Here is a 5,717-nt window from a genome sequence, read left to right as displayed (position 1 = left end):
ACAAAAATATTCAGTCTATAGAGGTACCTAGAGTGGTCAAATTCATAGAGACTTAAAGTAGAATAGTATTCATCAGGAACCGAGGGGAGACAGAAATTAGAATTTTTATTTAGTGGATATGGACTTTTAGTTTGGGATGATGAAAAAGTTCTGGAGGTGGATAATGGTGATGGCTGTACAATAACATGAATATATTTAATGATTAATGACACTCATACATCTAAAAATGATTAAGATGGCAAGTTTTACATGTATTTCACCATAATAAACAAATCAAAAACCAAAATATTAGTGGAGGCACATGCCTTCCTCTTCTCTCTCAATGGGAACTTGCCTACCTGTCCATGGGATACTCCAGCACATTCTGCCTTATTGCCTCCAACTTGTTTCCTTTCAAGGCCACCACAGTTTCCATCCTCAGGATCCACCTCTGGGATTTCCTTTTGTCATTAGCCATCTTCTTTACCTCAAGGCTACATGACAGTATTTCCTGGGCTGGCTCTAGATCACCATCAGGAGTAGAAAAGACTATCTTTAAAAGAATCAACTTGTTTAATATGATCAGGACATTTGAGTTATTGACTTCCATACATGAATGTCTTATATATGTTATATCATTCCCACACCAATTTCTAAAATATTATTCTTGTAGTGAAAACCCAGGAAATAGAAAGCTCATTTACTGTTCCTCTGAGTGAAATACAAGTCCACTGACCAAAACTTTAAACATGTATTTATACCTCACCTATATATAAACAGACCTAGCACTAAAATTAAATGGCCAAATTCACGAAAGAATAATCTAGAAACAATAGTTAGAATACTTTGTCATTTTATTTTCAAATAATCCCAAAATACCGATTTCACTGAGCTAACTATTCATTTATTTTTGTCTATATAATATCAGAAAAGTTTGACCAAATTTTTCGCTGAGTTTATTAATATTTTCACTGAATTTCCAGATGTTCTGCTTTCACATATTGGTGTCACTCTATATCTTTATTTTCCCCTTACACTATGATTCCTATGTATAGTTTATTGCTGGGGGATAGCTGCAGGGCAGGACAGATATTAAAACTATAGAGGATCTCATAAGTTGTGAAGCTGAATATCTTTTTTTTAGATTAGGTAACCTTTTTATAGCTTTGAGGGAAAACATGGATAGTACTCCTCTGTGTGCGTGTGTGTGCATGTGTGTGTACATTGACAAAGAATTTCTTTTATACTGAGAATGAGCAAAACCTTATGCCAACCATTGCAAGAAAATTCTAGAAGTTTGGGGTTTTTTAAATTTATGGGTCTGCAAAGGATCTTCATTTATATACATATAACCCAATTTATATATAACCTCAGAGGAATTAGTACAGAATACTGGTTAGGGAAGCAGAGTTTTTTACAAGGTGGTGAGATCTAGCCCGGAGTCAAGCTCAGTGCAGAGTCTGCCTGAGACTCTCTCTCCTTCTGCACCCCCACACCTTCCATGTGCACTCTCACTCTTTCTAAAATAAATAAATAAATAAATATTTTTTTAAAAAAAGAAGAAGAAGAAGAAAGGAGGCAGAGTTTTACTCTCAGCTCTGACATTTCCAGCTTTTCTCAGTTTTCTTATCTGTATTAAATGATAAAAATTACAACTTCCTTATGGAACATCGAATGAAAAAGGACTCATCACAGTGACATGCTCAATTAATGCTCATGTGTGTGCTGAGAACCAGGAAACTTGTTACTTTTAATTACGACATAACATCTACATCACCGACTTTGGGTCACTGTCTTTAATTTAAATAAGCACTCCACTTTTCAGTTCAGCTGTTGCTTCCCAGGAAGCAACATTTCCTAGGCAGACCATAGCCTGTTCAGCGAATAGCAAGGGCAGGATGGTTGGGGCAGAACAGGGAGGGGAAGCTACACCCATGGCAGGGGTGGTAGTAGGAGAGGGAGGCAGATAGTAGAGCCAACAATTTTGTTTTGTTCACAATGTAGGCAGCAAAACAAAGTATTTGGAAAAGCTCCAATCTGGGAGCATTTCGTTATGACTATACCACGCTATCCTACTATTTCATTCCTTTTGGAACGATGAGATTATCTATTTTAATTTTGATGATTCAATAATTTAACACTTGAATTAGCGCATGGTAAATCACGCATAAGCATACTGGGGCGCCTGGGTGGCTCAGTGGGTTAAAGCCTCTGCCTTCTGGCTCAGGTCATGATCCTGGGGTCCTGGGATCGAGCCCTCCATCGAGCCCTCCATCGGGCTCTCTGTTCAGTGGGGAGCCTGCTTCCTTCTCTCTCTGCCTGCTTCTCTGCCTACTTGTGATCTCTGTCTGTCAAATAAGTAAATAAATAAAATCTTTAAAAAAAAAAATCACACATACCTCTTTTTCTTCATTGTTGCTGGTGGTTTATCTTTTCAATGACTACCATTTGGGATTTAAAAAAAAAAAGTTTTTAGTTCTTAGTTTTATCTCCTTATGGTCCAACTGGATGGCATAAATTTGCTTTAGGTTAAGAGAAAAAACGTTATTGCCCAAGTGGAATCTCTACATTCTGGGGTCCTGATCGACAAGTAGACTCTAGGTCCTTGGTTTAGGGACTGTAAGATCTCTGAACCCTTGCAAAAACAACTGCTTTTATTTCTTTTTCTTTTCTTTCTTTTTTTTTTTTTTTTTTAAAGTTTCTCTGGTTATTTGGCTCTTTGCCCCTCCTATTTCCTAGAACAAAGAACTCTGGGATTCAGAGACCAACATACATCCTTCCGCCCAGCTCTCAGATTTTAAGTCCTACATTCTACTGAGCAAGATGAAATTGTTCTAAAGTAAATCAAAACTAGCTTGTCAGAATCTTGCTTTCTGTGTTTCTGATGGTCTGTGGACTAATAAGCAACATGTAGATGGCATTTCTCAGAGTCCCAAAGCATCTTAAAAGTTTCTTTTCATGGAAGAACTAGATCTTTGCCTGAACTTTATCACCTGCCCAAGGACTTCAAGAGCTTCAAGATATATACCTGTTGGAAACTCATGTGTTGTATTCATATTGTTTTCATACGGGAATTTTCCTTTTCAAATGGTTCAAATATAATAAAGAATCTGTTTTAAATAAACATTCAGACTTTCACCTCTAGATCTCCATCATGCGTGGACACGGTATCTTAGGAAATTTAGACAGTTTCCTTGACTTAGTTATACCCCTAATAATCATAAACTGAAATTTTGTAAACAAACAAACAAAAAAAAACTCTCCTATACTTTTGTCTATTTTGCTTCTTCAGTTAATCTTTTTGTAGTTCATAAAAGTAGCAAATTCCTGTAAATATTTCAGATACTACAGTTCTATATGAAGCTAAAGGTGTCCCTAATCTCAGAAGTAACTATTTGTAGTTACTTGTATCATTATAGATCTTTTCCTACACACATAATCAGAATATTAGCATATATTTGTTACAACTCTGTTTATCTTCCCTGTTTTTCCTTCCTCCAACCAGTATCCCACTCCTGTCCTTGTCCCCCCCAGTTCAATCAGTTATTCAAATTTTAGATTTCTTTTCCTCAGGATTTTTTTTTTCTTTCTAAGGATAAAAAACCAATAGTGGCTTCAACTCGGTTTCCTCTAGTCTTTTATGCTGATTTAAAGTCATATAAAATCTACATATGTTTGAAGAAACCAGAAAGAGAAAGGTGGAACCTTTGAGGTATATTGGAACAGGAAGCATAATTTCACCCAAAAATAAAGGATGACAGGTTAGGGAATATGTGAAGGACTCCTGTTGTCCAGGTTCACTGCCCTAGCATCCAGACTTCCCAGGATGACTGCATGAGTTCCCCTAAGAGGACAGTGTGCCTTAACAAGTGTCCCCACCTCAGTAAGTATTTCTCTACCCTACGTGTACAAGAAGAGCAGGAAGACCCCAGATTTCGAATGTTTATCCCTCACCTGGAAAATAAAAGATCAGTGTTGACAATGATGGACTGAAGATTAGCTCTTCCTCCCACATGTGGGACAGTAACTAGTGAAACGAGAACAGGACCCAATGCAGCCGCAACTGAATTGTCCATAAGACAGGGAAGATGGGGTCTAGAACCGACTTAACTATTCCCAATGACAATAAACAGCTGGATATCTCTTATACCTCTGAGATGTCAGCTGGGATAGTCTCCAAATACTGATGTAGAGTTGAGGGATGGACTTCATTTCATTATGATTGTTTTTGATAACAAAACGGGATCATACCATGCTTTTTTTTCTATAAATTGGCTTTGCAAACAATAATTACAGAGAACTTTCCATGACTGTATATTCTGTTTCATATGTCATCCATTTTGCCAGAATAGACAGTTCAGGAGGAAAAAAAAAATAGAATAAAATAACATGAAACAAAATTAAAAATGACAAATTTGGTGAAAGGAAGATAAAGTACTAGTTCTTTGAACTGCTTCTAGTTTATCTTACTGGTCCGATTTTTCACATTTAAAATTTTAAGGCATCTGGAGTTGTATTATGGTTCAAGTTCAGGATGTAATATGGATATAAGTGGATAGTTACTTACTTCTACCCTTTTTCCCCTGGTGCTTAAATGCTACCTTTGTCCTATGCCAAACTTCCTCATTTTTGAATGCTTTCTTCTAAGTTCTCTATTCTATTGTTTTAGTCTATTAGTGGCAAATTGCTCTGCTTCAATTATTATATGCTTTATGGTAAGTCTAGATAACTAGTAAAACAAAATTTCACTTAAGATTTTTCTACCAGATTGCCTTATTTGTAATTACCTATATATTGTCTATATCCATGTTTATATTTTCTCTTTATTAATCTTAGAACTGTTTCACTATTTTCTTTCTTTTTTTCCTTGTTGAGACTGGCCAGAAAACTTTCCACTGTTTAGTTTCGGTTCTGGTTTTGACTGTTTTACTTTTTTATCTCCTTGATTAAGCCTTTTTCAATTTTATTTAAAAAGTCTATTTTTTATAAGTTGTTCCCAGTTTTTTCCCCTCTTTCATTAATTTTCCCTTTAAAAATTCTTTTAATTCTTTGTTTCTCAAGGGAAACTTAAATAACATAAAAGCAAGTCATAAGTGACTTAAAACCAATTTACAAATGTTAACATGATTTCCCCTTTCATAATGTACACATATATCAAATCATCAAGTTGTATGCTTTAAAATCTTAAAATTTTCTCAACTGTACTTCAGTAAATAATAACAGTCCTCACTTCGGCAGCACATTCACCAAAACCGGAATGATATAGAGAAGACTAGAATGGGCTCTGCACAAGGATGACAGGCAAATTCGTGATGCATTCAGTATTTTTCTTCAATAACATAAATACACAAATAAATAATAACCATGATAATAAGATGAAATGAAAGCATTAAAAGGTAAACATGATTCTAAAACATTAATAAAAATACCGGGGTGCCTGGGTGGCTCAGTCAGTTAAGGGTCTGCCTTCAGCTCCTGGGATCAAGCCCTGGGCTCTCTGCTCCCAGGGGAGCCTGCTTCTCCCTCCCCCAATCCCCCTGCTTGCACACACGTGCGCTCTCTCCCTCTCTCTCTCTCTCTCATTCTGTCAAATAAATAAATAAACTTAAAAAAAAAAAGAAAGAAAGAAAAGAAAATACCTCATGCCAAAAGTAAACTGTTTTGAGGTGCCTGGGTGGCTCAGTCATTAAGCATCTGCCTTCAGCTCAGGTAATGATCCCCGAGTCCTGTGATCAAGC

General features: G+C 36.3%; 1 non-coding gene across 1 annotated transcript; it reads left to right on the top strand.

Annotated features, from left to right (window-relative positions):
• The first annotated feature begins 5,201 nt into the window (after nucleotides 1–5,201).
• LOC122905730 lies at nucleotides 5,202–5,308 on the top strand. The gene has a single exon (XR_006384420.1). It is a non-coding gene; the product is annotated as a U6 spliceosomal RNA (small nuclear RNA).
• The last annotated feature ends 409 nt before the right edge of the window (nucleotides 5,309–5,717 follow it).

Source organism: Neovison vison, chromosome 4 (genome assembly GCF_020171115.1).
Source record: "Neovison vison isolate M4711 chromosome 4, ASM_NN_V1, whole genome shotgun sequence".
In the NCBI taxonomy this organism is placed as follows: domain Eukaryota; kingdom Metazoa; phylum Chordata; class Mammalia; order Carnivora; family Mustelidae; genus Neogale; species Neogale vison.
Note: the sequence above shows the minus strand (reverse complement) of the source record. Positions and strands in the feature narration are given on the sequence as shown.